This window comes from Pleurodeles waltl, chromosome 6 (genome assembly GCF_031143425.1).
Source record: "Pleurodeles waltl isolate 20211129_DDA chromosome 6, aPleWal1.hap1.20221129, whole genome shotgun sequence".
NCBI classification, from domain to species: Eukaryota; Metazoa; Chordata; class Amphibia; order Caudata; family Salamandridae; genus Pleurodeles; species Pleurodeles waltl.
Window position 1 is genome coordinate 380,463,047 of NC_090445.1, and position 22,576 is coordinate 380,485,622.

Sequence of the window (22,576 nt, forward strand, 5' to 3'; positions counted from 1 at the left end):
GTACTGTAGGAGGCTGGCCTGTCTTATAGTGGGTACCTGATGGTACTTACACCTTGTGCCAGGTCCAGTGATCCCTTATTAGTAGATTAGTAGTGTTCCAGCAGCTTAGGCTGATAGATGTAGCTACTGCAGAACAGCTTAGGCTGAACTAGGAGACATGGAAAGCTCCTATTATACCACTTATATCATATAGCAATATATCATAAGAATCACAATACTCAGAGGTACTAAAAATAAAGGTACTTTATTTTAGTGACAATGTGCCAAAAATATCTCAGAGGATATACTCCCTTAGGAGGTAAGTAAAATACACAAAATATACACACAAACCAAAATCAGGTAAGTAAACAGTTAGAAAAGTAGTGCAAACACTAGAATACAATAGGATGCAATATGCATAGGGGCAACACAAACCATATGCTGAGAAAGTGGAATGCGAACAACTTAGGGACCCCAGGCCTAGTGTAGTATGTAGAGGGTCGCTGGGACTGTCAGAAAACACTAAGGGTGTCCAAGATACCCCAACCCAAGACCCTGAAAATTAGGAGTAAAGTTACCCTACTTCCCCAGAAACACACTAAAGTCGTGATAGGAGATTCTGCAAAGACCACAACAGACTACAAAGCACTGAAGACGGATTCTTGGACCTGAGGACCTGTAAAGGAAGGGGGCCAAGTCCAAGAGTCACGAAAGTGTTCGGGGGGCAGGAGCCCACTAAACCCTGGATGAAGGTGCAAAATGGCTGCATTGGGTGGAAGATACTCAAGATTCTGCAACAACGGAAGATGCCAGGAACTTCTCCTTTGCACAGAAGATGTCTCACGGCGTGATGGAGGATGCAGGGTTGTTTCCACGCAGAAAGACCACAAACAAGCCCTGCTAGCTGTAAAGGTCACAGTTAAACAAAATAGGTGCTGCCCGGGCCCAGGAAGGACCTGGAGGTCGCCCCTTGGAGGAGGAGACAGAGGGGAGCTCAGCAACACAGAGAGCCCATGCAGAAGCAGGCGGCACCCGCAGTAGCACTTGAACAGGCATTCAAGAAATCTGAGCATGGCAGTCGTCTCAACACTACAAAAGAGGGTCCCTCAGAGGAAATCCTTTGTTCTGCCTTGCTGGGACTGGGCTGCCCAGACCCCTGGAGGGCAGAAGCCTGTCTGTGGGTCGGCAGCAGCGGTAGCTGCAGTGAAAACCCCAGAGAGCTAGTTTGGCAGTACCCGGGGTTCATGCTGGAGCCCCGGGGATGTATGGGATTGGCACCCCAATACCAGATTTGGCATTGAGGGACAATTCCATGATCTTAGACATGTTACATGGCCATATTTGGAGTACCATTGTGAAGCTACATATAGGTATTGACCTATATGTAGTGCACGCGTGTAATTGTGTTCCCGCACTCACAAAGTCTGGGGAAATTGCCCTGAACAATGTGGGGGCACCTTGGCTAGTGTCTGGGTGCCGTCACACTTAGTAACTTTGCACCTAACCTTCACTAAGTGAGGGTTAGACATATAGGTGACTTATAAGTTACATAAGTGCAGTGTAAAATGGCTGTGAAATAATGTGGACGTTATTTCACTCAGGCTGCACTGGCAGACCTGTGTAAGAATTGTCTGAGCTCCCTATGGGTGGCAAAAGAAATGCTGCAGCCCATGGGGATCTCCTGGAACCCCAATACCCTGGGTACCTAGGTACCATATAATAGGGAATTATAAGGGTGTTCCAGTGTGTAGGAAAGTACCATCTTGCCTGGCATGTTACCCCCATTTTTCACTGTATATATGTTGTTTTAGTTGTATGTGTCACTGGGACCCTGGTAACCCAGGGCCCCAGTGCTCATAAGTGTGCCTGTATGTGTTACCTGTGTAGTGACTAACTGTCTCACTGAGGCTCTGCTAATCAGAACCTCAGTGGTTATGCTCTCTCATTGCTTTCCAAATTGTCACTGACAGGCTAGTGACCATTTTTACCAATTTACATTGGCTTACTGGAACACCCTTATAATCCCCTAGTATATGGTACTGAGGTACCCAGGGTATTGGGGTTCCAGGAGATCCCTATGGGCTGCAGCATTTCTTTTGCCACCCATAGGGAGCTCTGACAATTCTTACACAGGCCTGCCACTGCAGCCTGAGTGAAATAACGTCCACGTTATTTCACAGCCATTTTACACTGCACTTAAGTAACTTATAAGTCACCTATATGTCTAACCTTTACCTGGTAAAGGTTAGGTGCAAAGTTACTTAGTGTGAGGGCACCCTGGCACTAGCCAAGGTGCCCCCACATTGTTCAGAGCCAATTCACTGAACTTTGTGAGTGCGGGGACACCATTACACGCGTGCACTACATATAGGTCACTACCTATATGTAGCTTCACCATGGTAACTCCGAATATGGCCATGTAACATGTCTATGATCATGGAATTGCCCCCTCTATGCCATCCTGGCATTGTTGGTACAATTCCATGATCCCAGTGGTCTGTAGCACAGACCCTGGTACTGCCAGACTGCCCTTCCTGGGGTTTCACTGCAGCTGCTGCTGCTGCCAACCCCTCAGACAGGCAGCTGCCCTCCTGGGGTCCAGCCAGGCCTGGCCCAGGATGGCAGAACAAAGAACTTCCTCTGAGAGAGGGTGTGACACCCTCTCCCTTTGGAAAATGGTGTGAAGGCAGGGGAGGAGTAGCCTCCCCCAGCCTCTGGAAATGCTTTGTTGGGCACAGAGGTGCCCAATTCTGCATAAGCCAGTCTACACCGGTTCAGGGACCCCTTAGCCCCTGCTCTGGCGCGAAACTGGACAAAGGAAAGGGGAGTGACCACTCCCCTGACCTGCACCTCCCCTGGGAGGTGTCCAGAGCTCCTCCAGTGTGCTCCAGACCTCTGCCATCTTGGAAACAGAGGTGCTGCTGGCACACTGGACTGCTCTGAGTGGCCAGTGCCACCAGGTGACGTCAGAGACTCCTTGTGATAGGCTCCTTCAGGTGTTAGTAGCCTTTCCTCTCTCCTAGGTAGCCAAACCCTCTTTTCTGGCTATTTAGGGTCTCTGTCTCTGGGGAAACTTTAGATAACGAATGCATGAGCTCAGCCGAGTTCCTCTGCATCTCCCTCTTCACCTTCTGATAAGGAATCGACCGCTGACCGCGCTGGAAGCCTGCAAACCTGCAACATAGTAGCAAAGACGACTACTGCAACTCTGTAACGCTGATCCTGCCGCCTTCTCGACTGTTTTCCTGCTTGTGCATGCTGTGGGGGTAGTCTGCCTCCTCTCTGCACCAGAAGATCCGAAGAAATCTCCCGTGGGTCGACGGAATCTTCCCCCTGCAACCGCAGGCACCAAAAAGCTGCATCTCCGGTCCCTTGGGTCTCCTCTCAGCACGACGAGCGAGGTCCCTCGAATCCAGCGACACCGTCCAAGTGACCCCCACAGTCCAGTGACTCTTCAGCCCAAGTTTGGTGGAGGTAAGTCCTTGCCTCACCTCGCTGGGCTGCATTGCTGGGAACCGCGACTTTGCAAGCTTCTCCGGCCCCTGTGCACTTCCGGCGGAAATCCTGTGTGCACAGCCAAGCCTGGGTCCACGGCACTCTAACCTGCATTGCACGACTTTCTAAGTTGGTCTCCGGCGACGTGGGACTCCTTTGTGCAACTTCGGCGAGCACCGTTTCACGCATCCTCGTAGTGCCTGTTTCTGGCACTTCTCCGGGTGCTACCTGCTTCAGTGAGGGCTCCTTGTCTTGCTCGACGTCCCCTCTTTCTGCAGGTCCAATTTGCGACCTCCTGGTCCCTCCTGGGCCCCAGCAGCGTCCAAAAACGCCAAACGCACGATTTGCGTGTAGCAAGGCTTGTTGGCGTCCATCCGGCGGGAAAACACTTCTGCACGACTCTCCAAGGCGTGGGGGATCCATCCTCCAAAGGGGAAGTCTCTAGCCCTTGTCGTTCCTGCAGTATTCACAGTTCTTCAGCCTAGTAAGAGCTTCTTTGCACCAACCGCTGGCATTTCTTGGGCATCTGCCCATCTCCGAGTTGCTTGTGACTTTTGGACTTGGTCCCCTTGTTCCACAGGTACCCTCAGTCAGGAATCCATCGTTGTTGCATTGCTGATTTGTGTTTTCCTTGCATTTTCCCTCTAACACGACTATTTTGTCCTTAGGGGAACTTTGGTGCACTTTGCACTCACTTTTCAGGGTCTTGGGGAGGGTTATTTTTCTAACTCTCACTATTTTCTAATAGTCCCAGCGACCCTCTACAAGGTCACATAGGTTTGGGGTCCATTCGTGGTTCGCATTCCACTTCTGGAGTATATGGTTTGTGTTGCCCCTATCCCTATGTTTCCCCATTGCATCCTATTGTAACTATACATTGTTTGCACTGTTTTCTAAGACTATACTGCATATTTTTGCTATTGTGTATATATATCTTGTGTATATTTCCTATCCTCTCACTGAGGGTACACTCTAAGATACTTTGGCATATTGTCATAAAAATAAAGTACCTTTATTTTTAGTATAACTGTGTATTGTGTTTTCTTATGATATTGTGCATATGACACTAAGTGGTACTGTAGTAGCTTCACACGTCTCCTAGTTCAGCCTAAGCTGCTCTGCTAAGCTACCATTATCTATCAGCCTAAGCTGCTAGACACCCTATACACTAATAAGGGATAACTGGGCCTGGTGCAAGGTGCAAGTACCCCTTGGTACTCACTACAAGCCAGTCCAGCCTCCTACATTGGTTGTGCAGTGGTGGGATAAGTGCTTGAGACTACTTACCACTCTTGTCATTGTACTTTTCATAAGAGAAAAATATACAAAACAAGGTCAGTGTATATACACATAGCCAAAAAGTTTTGCATTTCCTCTTTTCACTCTTTTCTAAGTGCTGAAAAGTACTTCTAAACTTTCAAAAAGTTCTTAAAAGTTTAAAAAGTTTTTTTTCTGTCTTTCCAAAAAGTTCTGAAAACTTTTTTCTCTTTGGCTATCACTTTAACTCTCTCTAAAAAATGTCTGGCACAGGCCAAAAAGTTGAACTGTCCAAACTTGCATATGATCACCTTAGCTGGAAAGGAGCAAGGAGTCTCTGCATAGAGAGAGGTTTGAGTGTAGGGAAGAATCCTTCCTTAGAACTGTTAATTAATATGCTTAGAGTACAAGATAAGGCCATAAGTGCCCAATCTGTAGAAAAAGTAGCTAATGGTTCTCAATCTGATCCAGGGACTCCCCCAGGAAAAGGTTCTGGAAAGAAAATTCTCAGCCTGCCCATTACTAGACAGTCTAGCATAGTTGGTACAGAGGTTGAATCACATCATACTGATGATGTGCTCTCACATTATACTGGTAGCCAAGCTGTTAGGGTGCCCTCTGTAAGGGACAGGTCTCCTTCTGTTCATTCCCATCACACCTCTGTATCTAGAAATGTCCCTCCCACCCACCCTGATGACAGATTGTTGGAAAGGGAGCTCAATAGATTGAGAGTGGAGCAAACCAGACTGAAGCTCAAGAAGCAACAGCTGGATTTGGATAGACAATCTTTAGAAATAGAGAGGGAAAGACAGAAAATGGGTTTAGATACCCATGGTGGCAGCAGCAGTATTCCCCATAGTCATCCTGCAAAAGAGCATGATTCCAGGAATCTGCATAAGATAGTTCCCCCTTACAAGGAGGGGGATGACATTAACAAGTGGTTTGCTGCACTTGAGAGGGCCTGTGCTGTACAGGATGTCCCTCAAAGGCAGTGGGCTGCTATCCTATGGCTATCATTTACTGGAAAAGGTAGGGATAGGCTCCTTACTGTAAAAGAAAATGATGCTAACAATTTCCAAGTTCTTAAGAATGCACTCCTGGATGGTTATGGCTTAACCACTGAACAGTACAGGATCAAGTTCAGAGATACCAAAAAGGAGTCTTCACAAGACTGGGTTGATTTCATTGACCAGGCAGTGAAGGCCCTGGAGGGGTGGTTACATGGCAGTAAAGTTACTGATTATGACAGCCTGTATAACTTAATCCTGAGAGAGCATATTCTTAATAATTGTGTGTCTGATTTGTTGCACCAGTACTTGGTGGACTCTGATCTGACCTCTCCACAAGAATTGGGAAAGAAGGCAGACAAATGGGTCAGAACAAGAGTGAACAGAAAAGTTCATACAGGGGGTGACAAAGATGGCAACAAAAAGAAGGATGGTAAGTCTTCTGACAAGGGTGGGGACAAATCTAAAAATGAGTCTTCATCAGGCCCACAAAAACACTCTGGTGGGGGTGGTGGGCCCAAACCATCCTCTAATCAGAACAAGGAAAAGAAACCATGGTGCTATTTATGTAAGATAAAAGGCCATTGGACAACAGATCCCAGTTGTCCAAAGAAAGGCACCACAGCTCCTACCACTACAACCCCTACTGCTACACCTAGTGTCCCTACTAATAGCAGTGGTGGTGGGAGCAAACCTACTAATAGCCAATCCAAGGGAGTAGCTGGGCTCACTTTTGGTAATTTAGTTGGGGTTGGTCTGATTAGGGAGACCACAGAGGCTACTTTAGTCTCTGAAGGGGCTATTGACTTAGCCACTTTGGTTGCTTGCCCCCATAACTTGGAGAAGTACAAGCAACTAACCCTAATAAATGGTGTTGAGGTCCAGGCCTACAGGGACACAGGTGCCAGTGTCACAATGGTGATTGAGAAACTGGTGCACCCTGAACAACACATACTTGGACACCAGTACCAAGTAACCGATGCTCACAACATAACACAAAGCCACCCCATGGCTGTTGTAAATCTCAACTGGGGGGGGGTATCTGGTCCAAAGAAAGTTGTGGTAGCTTCAGATTTACCTGTAGACTGTCTATTAGGGAACGATTTGGAGACATCAGCTTGGTCAGATGTGGAGTTGGAGGCCCATGCAGCAATGCTGGGCATCCCAGGGCATATTTTTGCTTTGACAAGGGCTCAGGCCAAAAAGCAAAAAGGACAGGGAAGCTTGGATCCTGGAACAATGGACCAAGTGCTCCCTAAAGCTAGGGCTAGTAGAAGCAAACCACTTCCTACTATCCCTCCCTCTACAGTGGATTCTAATTCTGAGGAAGAAGAATTCCCTCCCTGTGCAGAACCTACACCAGAGGAGCTGGAAGCAGACACTGCTGAGCTTTTGGGTGAAGGGGGGCCTGCCAGAGAGGAGCTGAGTGTGGCACAGCAAACCTGTCCCACATTAGAGGGTCTCAGACAGCAAGCTGTCAAACAGGCTAATGGGGATGTCAGTGACTCACACAGAGTTTACTGGGAGGACAACCTCTTGTACACTGAGCAAAGGGATCCTAAACCTGGAGCTGCCAGGAGATTAGTGATTCCTCAGGAGTACAGAAAGTTCCTCCTAACACTGGCACATGACATTCCCTTAGCTGGGCACCTGGGTCAAATGAAAACTTGGGACAGATTGGTACCACTGTTTCATTGGCCTAGGATGTCTGAGGACACAAAAGATTTTTGTAAGTCCTGTGAAACCTGTCAAGCCAGTGGCAAGACAGGTAGCACTCCAAAGGCACCCCTTATCCCACTGCCTGTGGTTGGGGTTCCCTTTGAAAGGGTAGGGGTTGACATAGTTGGCCCCCTTGACCCTCCTACTGCTTCAGGCAATAGGTTTATCTTAGTGGTAGTGGACCATGCCACAAGGTATCCTGAAGCTATTCCTTTAAGGACCACTACAGCTCCTGCAGTGGCAAAGGCCCTCCTGGGAATATTTTCCAGGGTGGGCTTCCCAAAGGAAGTAGTATCAGACAGAGGAAGCAATTTCATGTCTGCATACTTAAAGGCCATGTGGAAGGAGTGTGGTGTAACTTACAAGTTCACAACACCCTATCATCCACAAACAAATGGACTGGTGGAGAGATTTAATAAAACTCTCAAAGGCATGATTATGGGACTCCCTGAAAAACTCCGCAGGAGATGGGATATCCTTCTACCATGCCTCCTTTTTGCCTACAGGGAGGTACCCCAGAAAGGAGTGGGCTTCAGCCCCTTTGAACTTCTTTTTGGACACCCTGTTAGGGGTCCACTCACACTTGTAAAGGAGGGTTGGGAACAACCTTTAAAAGCTCCTAAGCAGGATATTGTGGACTATGTACTTGGCCTCAGATCAAGGATGGCTGAGTACATGAAAAAGGCCAGTAAAAACCTTCAGGCCAGCCAAGAGCTCCAGAAGCAATGGCATGATCAGAAGGCTGTTTTGGTTCAGTACCAACCAGGGCAGAAAGTGTGGGTCTTGGAGCCTGTGGCCCCAAGAGCACTCCAAGATAAATGGAGTGGTCCACACACAATTGTTGAAAAGAAGGGTGAAGTCACCTACTTGGTTGACTTAGGCACTGCCAGGAGTCCCCTTAGGGTGCTCCATGTCAACCGCCTGAAACCCTACTATGACAGGGCTGATCTCACCCTGCTCATGGCAACAGATGAGGGACAGGAAGAAGACAGTGATCCTCTACCTGATCTCTTCTCTTCCACAGAACAAGATGCTCTTGTGGAAGGGGTAGTTTTGGCTGATTGTCTTACTGCTGAGCAGAAAGATAATTGCATAAACCTCCTAGGACAATTTTCAGAACTCTTCTCCATTGTGCCAGGCACCACTTCTTGGTGTGAGCACACTATAGATACTGGAGACAGTTTACCTGTCAAAAGTAAGATCTATAGGCAGCCTGACCATGTCAGGGACTGCATAAAGCAAGAAGTTCAGAAGATGTTGGAACTAGGAGTGGTTGAGCACTCTGACAGTCCATGGGCTTCTCCTGTGGTACTGGTACCAAAACCCAATTCTAAAGATGGAAAGAAGGAAATGAGGTTTTGTGTAGACTATAGAGGTCTCAACTTGGTAACCAAAACAGATGCTCACCCTATACCCAGGGCAGATGAGCTAATAGATACACTGGCATCTGCCAAGTATCTAAGCACTTTTGATTTGACTGCAGGGTATTGGCAGATCAAAATGTCAGAAGATGCTAAACCTAAGACTGCATTTTCTACCATTGGAGGACATTACCAGTTTACTGTAATGCCTTTTGGTTTGAAAAATGCACCTGCCACTTTTCAGAGGTTGGTGAACACAGTCCTGCAAGGGCTGGAAGCTTTCAGTGCAGCATATTTGGATGATATAGCTGTCTTTAGCTCCAGCTGGGATGATCACCTGGTCCACCTTTGGAAAGTTTTGGAGGCCCTGCAAAAGGCAGGCCTCACTATCAAGGCTTCAAAGTGCCAGATAGGGCAGGGTAAGGTGGTTTATCTGGGACACCTTGTTGGTGGGGAACAGATTGCACCACTTCAGGGGAAAATCCAAACTATTATTGATTGGATTCCCCCTACCACTCAGACTCAGGTGAGAGCCTTCCTAGGCCTCACTGGGTATTACAGGAGGTTCATTAAGAACTATGGCTCCATTGCAGCCCCTCTTAATGACCTCACATCCAAGAAAATGCCTAAAAAGGTATTATGGACAGCAAACTGTCAGAAAGCTTTTGAGGAGCTGAAGCAGGCCATGTGCTCTGCACCTGTCCTGAAAAGCCCTTGTTACTCTAAAAAATTCTATGTCCAAACTGATGCATCTGAATTAGGAGTAGGGGCAGTCCTATCACAACTTAATTCTGAGGGCCAGGATCAACCTGTTGCTTTTATTAGTAGAAGGTTGACCCCTAGAGAAAAGCGTTGGTCTGCCATTGAGAGGGAGGCCTTTGCTGTGGTCTGGGCTCTGAAGAAGTTGAGGCCATACCTGTTTGGCACTCACTTCATTGTTCAGACAGACCACAAACCTCTACTTTGGCTAAAACAAATGAAAGGTGAAAATCCTAAATTGTTGAGGTGGTCCATATCCCTACAGGGAATGGACTATACAGTGGAACATAGACCTGGGAGTAGCCACTCCAATGCAGATGGACTCTCCAGATATTTCCACTTAGACAATGAAGACTCATCAGGTAATGGCTAGTCTTATTGTCCTTCGTTTGGGGGGGGGTTGTGTAGGAAAGTACCATCTTGCCTGGCATGTTACCCCCATTTTTCACTGTATATATGTTGTTTTAGTTGTATGTGTCACTGGGACCCTGGTAACCCAGGGCCCCAGTGCTCATAAGTGTGCCTGTATGTGTTACCTGTGTAGTGACTAACTGTCTCACTGAGGCTCTGCTAATCAGAACCTCAGTGGTTATGCTCTCTCATTGCTTTCCAAATTGTCACTGACAGGCTAGTGACCATTTTTACCAATTTACATTGGCTTACTGGAACACCCTTATAATCCCCTAGTATATGGTACTGAGGTACCCAGGGTATTGGGGTTCCAGGAGATCCCTATGGGCTGCAGCATTTCTTTTGCCACCCATAGGGAGCTCTGACAATTCTTACACAGGCCTGCCACTGCAGCCTGAGTGAAATAACGTCCACGTTATTTCACAGCCATTTTACACTGCACTTAAGTAACTTATAAGTCACCTATATGTCTAACCTTTACCTGGTAAAGGTTAGGTGCAAAGTTACTTAGTGTGAGGGCACCCTGGCACTAGCCAAGGTGCCCCCACATTGTTCAGAGCCAATTCACTGAACTTTGTGAGTGCGGGGACACCATTACACGCGTGCACTACATATAGGTCACTACCTATATGTAGCTTCACCATGGTAACTCCGAATATGGCCATGTAACATGTCTATGATCATGGAATTGCCCCCTCTATGCCATCCTGGCATTGTTGGTACAATTCCATGATCCCAGTGGTCTGTAGCACAGACCCTGGTACTGCCAGACTGCCCTTCCTGGGGTTTCACTGCAGCTGCTGCTGCTGCCAACCCCTCAGACAGGCAGCTGCCCTCCTGGGGTCCAGCCAGGCCTGGCCCAGGATGGCAGAACAAAGAACTTCCTCTGAGAGAGGGTGTGACACCCTCTCCCTTTGGAAAATGGTGTGAAGGCAGGGGAGGAGTAGCCTCCCCCAGCCTCTGGAAATGCTTTGTTGGGCACAGAGGTGCCCAATTCTGCATAAGCCAGTCTACACCGGTTCAGGGACCCCTTAGCCCCTGCTCTGGCGCGAAACTGGACAAAGGAAAGGGGAGTGACCACTCCCCTGACCTGCACCTCCCCTGGGAGGTGTCCAGAGCTCCTCCAGTGTGCTCCAGACCTCTGCCATCTTGGAAACAGAGGTGCTGCTGGCACACTGGACTGCTCTGAGTGGCCAGTGCCACCAGGTGACGTCAGAGACTCCTTGTGATAGGCTCCTTCAGGTGTTAGTAGCCTTTCCTCTCTCCTAGGTAGCCAAACCCTCTTTTCTGGCTATTTAGGGTCTCTGTCTCTGGGGAAACTTTAGATAACGAATGCATGAGCTCAGCCGAGTTCCTCTGCATCTCCCTCTTCACCTTCTGATAAGGAATCGACCGCTGACCGCGCTGGAAGCCTGCAAACCTGCAACATAGTAGCAAAGACGACTACTGCAACTCTGTAACGCTGATCCTGCCGCCTTCTCGACTGTTTTCCTGCTTGTGCATGCTGTGGGGGTAGTCTGCCTCCTCTCTGCACCAGAAGATCCGAAGAAATCTCCCGTGGGTCGACGGAATCTTCCCCCTGCAACCGCAGGCACCAAAAAGCTGCATCTCCGGTCCCTTGGGTCTCCTCTCAGCACGACGAGCGAGGTCCCTCGAATCCAGCGACACCGTCCAAGTGACCCCCACAGTCCAGTGACTCTTCAGCCCAAGTTTGGTGGAGGTAAGTCCTTGCCTCACCTCGCTGGGCTGCATTGCTGGGAACCGCGACTTTGCAAGCTTCTCCGGCCCCTGTGCACTTCCGGCGGAAATCCTGTGTGCACAGCCAAGCCTGGGTCCACGGCACTCTAACCTGCATTGCACGACTTTCTAAGTTGGTCTCCGGCGACGTGGGACTCCTTTGTGCAACTTCGGCGAGCACCGTTTCACGCATCCTCGTAGTGCCTGTTTCTGGCACTTCTCCGGGTGCTACCTGCTTCAGTGAGGGCTCCTTGTCTTGCTCGACGTCCCCTCTTTCTGCAGGTCCAATTTGCGACCTCCTGGTCCCTCCTGGGCCCCAGCAGCGTCCAAAAACGCCAAACGCACGATTTGCGTGTAGCAAGGCTTGTTGGCGTCCATCCGGCGGGAAAACACTTCTGCACGACTCTCCAAGGCGTGGGGGATCCATCCTCCAAAGGGGAAGTCTCTAGCCCTTGTCGTTCCTGCAGTATTCACAGTTCTTCAGCCTAGTAAGAGCTTCTTTGCACCAACCGCTGGCATTTCTTGGGCATCTGCCCATCTCCGAGTTGCTTGTGACTTTTGGACTTGGTCCCCTTGTTCCACAGGTACCCTCAGTCAGGAATCCATCGTTGTTGCATTGCTGATTTGTGTTTTCCTTGCATTTTCCCTCTAACACGACTATTTTGTCCTTAGGGGAACTTTGGTGCACTTTGCACTCACTTTTCAGGGTCTTGGGGAGGGTTATTTTTCTAACTCTCACTATTTTCTAATAGTCCCAGCGACCCTCTACAAGGTCACATAGGTTTGGGGTCCATTCGTGGTTCGCATTCCACTTCTGGAGTATATGGTTTGTGTTGCCCCTATCCCTATGTTTCCCCATTGCATCCTATTGTAACTATACATTGTTTGCACTGTTTTCTAAGACTATACTGCATATTTTTGCTATTGTGTATATATATCTTGTGTATATTTCCTATCCTCTCACTGAGGGTACACTCTAAGATACTTTGGCATATTGTCATAAAAATAAAGTACCTTTATTTTTAGTATAACTGTGTATTGTGTTTTCTTATGATATTGTGCATATGACACTAAGTGGTACTGTAGTAGCTTCACACGTCTCCTAGTTCAGCCTAAGCTGCTCTGCTAAGCTACCATTATCTATCAGCCTAAGCTGCTAGACACCCTATACACTAATAAGGGATAACTGGGCCTGGTGCAAGGTGCAAGTACCCCTTGGTACTCACTACAAGCCAGTCCAGCCTCCTACACAGTGTGCCAATCAGAATTGGTAAAAATGGTCACTAGGCTGCAGTGACAATTTTAAAAGCAGAGAGAGCATAAGCACTGAGATTCTGGTTAGCAGAGTCTCAGTGACACACTCAGGCACCACACAGGTACACACATTCAGGCCACAAGCTATGAGCACTGGGGTCCTGGCTAGCAGGATCCCAGTGAGACATGCAAAAACAAACTGACATACATGTAAAACTGGGGCTAACAGGCCAGGCAAGTTGGTACTTTTCTACATTGGTCATTCTCTCTTTTCTTCCATATATGCACATTTGTTAAAGTGTTATTCATTTGTCAAACCCCATTTTATGAAGTGCATTAAAACAGCAATACTTTATTGATTTATATATGTTGTCACATTCTTGTTCTTTCATTGAACTAGTGTAATTCGTTTCACAAATCAAAGGATATTGATTTAAAGAATTTCTGTAATGTTATGGTGTATGCAGAATATATGTAGTAATTGTAATTAATGTACTTTGCAATGTTTATATGATAACTAATGCTATTAATCATAGAAAGAGGTATATTAGTCTGAATATTAGCCTGCAGGACAGTACTTTCAGGATATCTGTTCGCCTTTTTTTAAAATTTTGCATATGTATAATTTATAATATGTGTGTAATTAACAATACAAAACACTGACAGGTGTAATCATACTATTATTTTTTTTACATTTTAGGTTGCTTCAATTGTAGTTCAAATCCCATTTGATGCACATTCCAGACTTTTACAATTTGCTTGTCTTGTAATTAATAGTAGGTCTTACACCCAAAGTATGTGGACAGCCATCTGCCACTGAGGATACCTCCACTACAGACTAGGATCAAGCCTTCATTGGGGACTCCACTCCTGCAATTTCAGATGATTAGGAGCTGGCTGGCTCATTTGGTCTGTCTGGGCAGACAGCTCCAGTGAGTCACATTCGGCCATACTTACACCTCCCACCCGAACTGTTACCACACCTCAGCCAATGGATACCTCAACTTCTTGTGTCCAAAGGAACATCTTCCCAATTGTGTGCCCCCCTCCCCCAGTCCCGGCTGCTGTTGAGTCAACACCACCACCTCCAGTTCAGCCAGGACCTAGTGGGATGGGGCACACTCAGTCAAGGGCACAGGGTAGTGTGGGAATGTTTTGTGAGATGGAATCTGTGGGCTAGAAAAGTGAGGCTACTGGCTTCATCGTCACCCAGACCCATTGACCAAGTCTCGGGATCCCTCGATCAGTCCCAAGACATGATGGGCCAGGTCTTTACACAGCTCCAGGACGTGAAGCAGTTGCAGAGGGAGCACAATTTAGAGATGCAGAGCTCCCTGACTGGGGTGCTGTTTGACATTTACCAACATATGTGCAGGGCTTTCTCAGCAAAATCTACTCCTTTCTGTGGCCCGATAACATCTGGGCCCACTACACCTGCCTCAGCCACAAAAAGGGAGGAGGAAACACCTGCAACTACCACTGTTGTTCCCCACCCCTCTTAAGAGGGGACGTTCATCTGGACCACCAGGAGAGGATGACAAGACCTCTACCAGCAAGAGACGCATAACCTAATTTCCTCCAGTATGTGACTAGCATTCACTCTGTGGATTATTTCCTGGATATATTTACCTTTTAGACGTCAGATATACTTTGTGCGTTTGATTTTGAGCAATTTGGTGCTACAATAGTTTCATTCATCATGATTGACTGTTTTTTCCTATAATTTTTTTGTTTTCATTCTGTTTCACTTTATTTGTGTTTGTAAAATATAATCTAAACTAACAAAGTCAAACACTGTTGTATTTCTTGTACAAATGTTTTATTTCTTTTCTTCCTTCCATCATTATTATAAAAATGAAAATAATAAACAAGATTGCTTTTGAAAATATAAATTCCATGTTGGTGAGGTTTCTCTCATTTGCCAAATAGTAAAAATAAAACAAACACCACAAATCTAAAAATCTTATTTTCATACAATTGTGAGAAAGAACTGTTTGTCAAACCTTCCAAACATAATACAACCGATGCATAACTCAAGTACTCTGTGCCATTTCTTATTTACAGTTCCAGACCTTGACATTATCGAAGAGCAGAATATAATCCTAATAATCTGATTCCAAAGGAAAACTAAGCCTGCTGGAGCCAGACATCTGGCCTCACAATAGGAATCCCACATCAATAGCCAAAACATGGCTTTACTACATTTTGTAGCCACAGGATCATTCCAAACCACTGTGGCAGTATCTGGTGGAGTGCCACAACCTCCACAGTAAAACACTATATTATACTGTTTTAAACATGTAACATTTGCTTTTTGTATATGTAAACAAACTGGCCACCATTGTGAGTGGTGGTGACTCACTTAACATTCAACAATACAATGTTTCACAATCTAAAATGGCAGATGCCTTACCTTGCTGTCAGGACATGTGTAATCAGATGGCCATCGTCAAACGTTGCCCTTATAGGGGGTGTAAATTCCATGATGGACACAGCCAAAGGCTAACGTATGTGACTGCATCGTACAAAAGCCAATGGATGTGCCTGTCTCCGTTGATGGATGCAGACATCTTGTAGATGTACACGGCATATTGATAAAAGCTCACTTGCCTCCTAACACTGCAGTCAACACACATGGCATCCCTTTCATAGTGTCCTTAGTCATAGCATATGGTTCACAACATAGTATCTGTCTCTAAGTACATTAGGCATCAAGCCAATGCAGCTGGGCATGGGGGTGTGTGGTAACAACATGCAAGTTGTTTAGCCTTCAGGAGCTCACAATGATTTGCACTGATCAGAATTAGTTCTCCTTACAGGAAATGTTTCAGACCCCTCGCCTAGATGATGTTAGTGGCCTGGATTTGTAAAATAAGGCCAGTAAATGTAATGAGAGTACTCAATCGGTCACTACAAATTTTTAGTTTTAAGTAAAAAATAAATTAAAAAAATAAACTGTTCTAATGTTTCGTAAATGCTTGTGATAGTTTTTTTTCAAAATTGTGTTGCATCAATACAAACTAACAAAATCTCACAATAGATTTTTTTTCTTTCTTTTTTCATATCCATATAGGTCAATTCCCATCAGAAAAAGGCCATATGGAAGGCCATTGTAAAGAAGGTGTGGACTGTGGGGGTTTACAAGCAGAGCAACATTCAGTGCAGGAAGAGGTGGGAGGACCTACGACACTGAACCAGAAAGTCATCTGAAGACCAGCTCGGCCAGTCCTCCCAATGTGAAAAGGCATGCACTGCACCCTGTTCTTATTGTTAGATAACATTTTTTTGCTAAAGCAAAAGATTATGGCACCTACATAAATGCTGACAAACATTCAAAGCACAAGAAGAGTTATATAAGGTGTACGTTTTGCACACAGTGTATGATGATGTGTTTTGTTTATTGATTTGTGGTAAACATTACCACTAGATTTCACTACCAATGGACTGTTTTGAGTAGACACATTGCCTGTCTAAGAAAAAACAGAGGTGCCCAGATTTTGTCTATGTTATGAAGGGCAGTTGTACCAAACAGGCCACAATGTATGATTGTGTGAGGTGTTATGCTCCATATAAATTGTTTGGAGTTTATATTGGCCTATTAGAGGTGACACAGCATACAATGCACTGATGATAGAGTGGATGTTCCAAACTTCACATGGTGAGTTGGTATAATGAACAAACAATAGTGAGCATGTGATCCAAAATGACTAGGACCCTGTGAACGATAGCAACATTTTTTAGCAAAAACATATTTAAATATATTTTTATGGAAAAATTAATGTCAGTTTGTAGGAAAGTAGCCTCTTTCTAGCATGGTTACTCCTATTTTTGGCCTGTTTGTCAGTATGTTTGACTGTGTCTACTGGGATCCTGCTAACCAGGACCCCAGTAATTATGCTCCCTCCCTCTAAATTTGGTTGTTGGATACAGTTAACACAGTATTCCACTCATAATTGGCATACTGGTGCCCCCTTATAAGTCCATAGTATATGGTACTTCGGTACCCAACACATTGGGGTTCCAGGGGATCCCCATAGGCTGCAGCATTTCTTTTGCAACCCATAGGAAGCCCATTAAAAGGTTTCTACAGAACTGCCATTGCAGCCTGTGTGAAATGGTGCATGCACCCTTTCACTGCCATTTACACTGCACCAGGTCACTAATAAGTCACTCCCATGGCAGGCCTTCCAGCCCTGAAGGCAGAGTACTTGTGTGTAAGGGCATCCCTGCACTAGCAGAGGTGCCCCCACGACCTCCAGGGCCATTTTTCTGGACCTCGTAAGTGCGGGACGCCATTTTACGCGTGCACTGGACATAGGTCTCTATCTATGTCCAGCTTCACAATGGTAACTCCGAATATGGCCATGTTTGGTATCAAACATGTTGAAATCATTCCCAAGGCATTTAATAACATTGGTTGTGTGATTCAATGCACTCTGGGGGCTTCTTAAAGGACCCCCAGGACTGCCATTACAGCCTTCTGAGGTTTTCCAGGCAGCCCCAGCTGCTGCCACCTCACAGACTGGTTTCTGCTCTCCTGTTGCTCAAGCAGCTCGAGCACAGGAAGGCAGAACAAAGAATTTCCTTTGGGAGAGGGGTGTTACACCCTATCCCTTTGGAGATAGGTGTTACAGGCATGGGAGGGGTGGCCTCCCAGAGCCTCTGGAAATGCTTTGAAGGGCACAGATGGCGCCCTCCTTGCATAATCTGGACAACACTAGTTCAGGGACCCCCAATCCCTGCTCTGGTGCAAAACTGGACAAAGGAAAGGGGAGTGGCCACTCCCCTGTCCATCACCATCCCAGGGATAGTGCTCAGAGCACCTCCAGAGTGTCCCTGGGTTTTCCCAGCTTGGATTCCAAGTTGGCAGGGCACTCTGGGAGCATCTGAGTGGCCAGTGCCAGCAGGTGGCGTCAGAGCCCTCCCCTGATAGGTGCTTACCTGTGTAACTGACCAATGCCCCTTTAATTGCTAATTAGGGTCTCTCTCTTGGGTGGTTCTTCAGATTCGACTCCAGTTGCAATCCTCTGCATCCTTTACTTCACCTTCTTACCGACTAAACTGCATTTAGACTCTCCGGGAACTCTACAAACTGCAACAAAGAAGCAAAGATGACTTCTGCAACATTGTAACTTTAGCTCCTGCCAGCAACTGCAATTGTTCCCAGGTCATGCATCGTCTGAGGACTGCCTGGCTTCCGCTTGCACCAGAAGAATGAAGGAATCTCCCTTCAAGTTCAGGAGTCACTTTCCTCCTTCAACAGGCACCCCTTGCAGCGATGACTGATGGCTTGGGTCCTCCCTCCTGAAGAAGTGCACGGATCCAGAAACACGGGTGGTGGACTGAAGTGGTCACGATGGTCCAGACGTCCAACTGTCAAACTTTGGTGGAGGTAAGAGCTTGCATCCCCACGCAAGACAGTACACCCATGCACCGCGTGTTTTGCAGTTGCCAAGGCTTGTTGGCATACTTCTACAAAGTTCTTCATGCACCGTGCAGCTCTGGCCCCCAGCACTCTATCCTGCGCCCCACAGCTTCCTGAGTGGTTCTCCAGCGGCATTGGATCCCTTTGTGTAGTGCTGCATGGGCCACCTGTTGCACCTTCTTTGTCCCTGTGCTGTCGGACTCCTGTGCGTGCTGCCTGCTCTTCGAGGGCTCTCTGAGTTGCTGAGATTCCCCTCTGACTCTCCCTCCACTTTCCGTTAACTGCGTGCTTTGCATGTGCCAAGGCCTGTTGGCGGAATCGATCAACACAAACCAGACTGCAATCATCCATCTGGCGTGGGACATCATCTGCACCAACCAGGAACTCACATCCGTCTTCTTGGGTGAAGTAATGACTGTTCTTCTTCACCAGTGGTTCTTCTTTTGCACCTTCATCCGGGCTCCTGTTCTCCCTGGACTCTTCAGTGCTTCTTGGACTTAATCCCCTTCTTCCACAGGTCCAGGAATCCATCATTGGTGTCTTGCAGTCATTTTTGGTTTTTGCATAATCGTATTTCTCGTGTTCTTGTGTATTCTAGGAAAGTTACTGTGGTTTACTCCTGCTTTCCCGGGATCTGGGGTGGGTGCTATTACTTACCTTTGGTGTTTTCTAATACTCTTAGTGCCCCTCTACACACTACACTTGCCTAGGTTGGAAACCGACTTTCGCATTCCACTTTCATAGTATAAGGTTTGTGTTCCCCCTAGGCCCATTCCTAACTATTGTGATTTTCAATATTTGCTTTGTTTCTTAACTGTTTTTACAGCTATTTCTGCATACTAGTGTAGATAATGTGTGTATTACGTACCTCCTAAGGGAGTATAGTCTCTCTATGGTATTTTTGGCATTTGTGTCACTAAAATAAAGTACCTTTATTTTTGTAACACTGAGTATTTTCTTTCATGTGTGTGAGTACTGTGTGACTACAGTAGTATTGCATGAGCTTTGCATGTCTCCTAGATAAGCCTTGGCTGCTCATCCACAGCTACCTCTAAAGAGTCTGGCTGTTAGACACTGACTACACTAAACTAATAAGGGATACCTGGACCTCGTATAAAGTGTAAGTACCTTGGGTACCCACCACACACCAGGCCAGCCTCCGACATTGGTGATGCAGCAGTGGGATAAGTAATTGCAATTGCCTTATCACTCTGTCACCTGGTGCTTTCCACAGGAAACACTACTCTATACCTAGAAATATATAATACACCTAGTGCAGGGATCGAGTTTCCTACCTTCCTTTCCAAGAGACTAGAGGTTAGGTAGGTTAGGTACACCCTATACCACCCTAGCACACACCATTTATACTGCTGGACTTAGCTCTGAGGTCATGGGCACTCTCTATGAGGGCATGACCTTCAAGGAATTGAAGGGGCTTTGTTCAGATAGGAAATTAGATGTTGGGAGGTATCCAAATAAGAATTTCTTTTTGTTTGCTGGTAGCCAGGAGGATGAGGAAGGGGGGGGATCTGATCCTATTGAATTAGATAACAATCTTCCAGGTTCGGGGGAGGGTTCTTCAAAAGATCTTGTCCCTAGTAGACCACCTAGTGTAGCTGGTAGTGGGAGGGGAAGTCACTCAGGTAGAGCTCCCTTTACACTCAGAGTACAGGTAACCGGGGTCACTAAGACTAGGGAAAGATCAACTTTTGCCCATTCCCATGTCACCTCAGTGTCTGAGGGGTCACACTGCACAACTCCAGGGGAGGACTCTATAGATAGAGAACTCAGAAAGCTGAAACAGGCCAGGTTGAGTCTGCAACAGCTAGTCATAGATAGGGAGTGTTAGAAATGGGGTCTTTGGTTGGCAGTCAGGTTGCCCCCTGTCCAAGCAAGAACCCTCTCTCTAGTCAGGGTAAGTCACACACAATCCAAATGATCCTGTGCCCACCCTCTGGTAGCTTGGCACTGAGCATTCAGGCTTAACTTAGAAGGCAATGTGTAAAGTATTTGTGCAATAAATCATGCAAAAACACAGTATAAACACCACAAAAATACACCACACAGGGTTAGAAAAATATAGAATATTCATCTGAGTTGAATATGGTCAAAATGATCAAGATTTGATAAGTACAAGGTGAGATATCACTTTTATAATGAAAAATAGAGTCTTTAGTTCTTAAAAAGCAATGTTACTCTTGCAAGCACAAAGTACCTGGTTTGCGTCTAGATTGTCCACAAGGGACCCCAGAGGAGGAGATAGATAGAAAACCGGGAGGTGTGCGTAGGTTTCTCTGGGCGCACACAGACAATGAGTCAATATTTTCCACGCAGCAAGGGCCTTGCATCGATTTCCGATGTTCAGACATGGATACTCTTCTAGTGGCGGGGTGTTTGGATGCCCCAGGGATGATGCAGAGAAATCCTGGGCGTTTAGGATGAAGTCACAGGAGCTGCGTCGATCCGGTGGGCGGTGCAGGAAACTTTTTGACGCATGGATGGTGCTGTGTCGAATCTTCTCACAGGAAGTCAGGCTGCGTCGTTCCAGCACAGCTATGCCTCGATCTAGTGGGCCGTGCGTCAAAGTTCCGGTTGCAATGCTGGTGCTGCATCGATCTCCACTCGTGGAGCCAGGCTGCTTCGTTCCTGTTTGCATTGTGGTGGTTTTCTCACAGTGATGCAGGCTGTGCGTCGATTCCGGCAGGCTGTGCATCGATTTTTTGACACACAAGGAGTACTTTGCAGAGATGAAGTCTTTTTGCCCCTAAGACTTCAGAAAACAGGAGGCAAGCTCAATCCAAGCCCTTGGAGAGCACTTCTCAGCAGAGCCAGAGGGCAGCAAGGCAGCAGGGCAACAGCAAGGCAGCAGTCCTTTTCAGAAAAGCAATCAGGTGAGTCATTTGGGCAGCCAGGCAGCTTCTCTTGGTATGTTGCAGGTTCTGGTTCAGAGTTTATTCCCCAGTGGTATCTTGTTCAGAGGTGTCTGTAGAAGTGTCTGAGTTGGTAGGGTCAGCGGTCCTGTTTAAATACCCAATGTGCATTTGAAGTGGGAGAGACTTCAAAGAGTGGCTTAGAAGTGTACAAGGTCCCCTTTCAGTTCCATCCTGTCTGCCAGGGTCCCATTAGGGGGTTTGACAGTCCATTGTGTGAGGGCAGGCCACTGTCCTTTGACATGTAAGTGTCAGGCCCTCCACCCTCCCAGCCCAGGAAGACCCATTCAGCATGCAGATGTGTGCAGATGTGACTGAGCAGCATGTGTTTGGGGTTGTCTGAGTGAAATGCACAAGGGAGCTGTCAACTAACCTAGTCAGACTTGGATTGCAAGGCACAAAAGGATTTAAGTGTAGAGAAATGCTCACTTTCTAAAAGTGGCATTTCTAGAATGGTAATTTAAATCCAACTTCCCCATTAAGCAGGATTTTCTATTACCATTCTGGCCATACTAAATATGACCTGGTTACTCCTTTCAGATCAGAATCTACCACTCAAACAGTACATGAGGGTGGCAGTAATGCTATCCTATGAAAGGAGCAGGAATCACAGCCGTGTAAAAACAAATTTAGGGGTTTTACACTACCAGGACATATATAACACATATGTTCATGTCCTGCCTTTTACCTACATAGCACCCTGTCCTATGGGCTACATAGGGCCTACCTTAGGGGTGACTTATATGTAGAAAAAGGGGAGTTTAAGGCTTGGCAATTACTTTTAAATGCCAAGTCGAAGCAGCAGAGAAACTGCACACACAGGCCTTGCATTCGCAGTCCAGAGACAAGCTTAAGGGCTACTTATGTGGGTGGCACAACCAGTGCTGCAGGCCCACTAATAGTATTACATTTACAGGCCATGGCACATGTAGTGCACTTTGCTAGTGTCGTGACAGGGCCACTCACCTGAAAAGCAGGATGTCTGCAGGGGCAATGGTATGCCCCCGTCCTCCTGGAAAACCTCTCGGCACTTCCTGGTGGACACAGAAACCCTGGCAGGTGGGGGGTGTGGTCTGGCCACGGAAGCTGATGGCTGCTTTGAGGGAAGAGCTCCGCAAGGTGGTGGGGCTCGGGCCGGGGGCTCAGACCCCGCCGGGGCAAGGAGCCACCCGTTCGCCCACTGGACAGCGACTGGAGGGCGCTGCTGTGGGGGGACTATCCCTGCAAGCGACACGAGCCTGC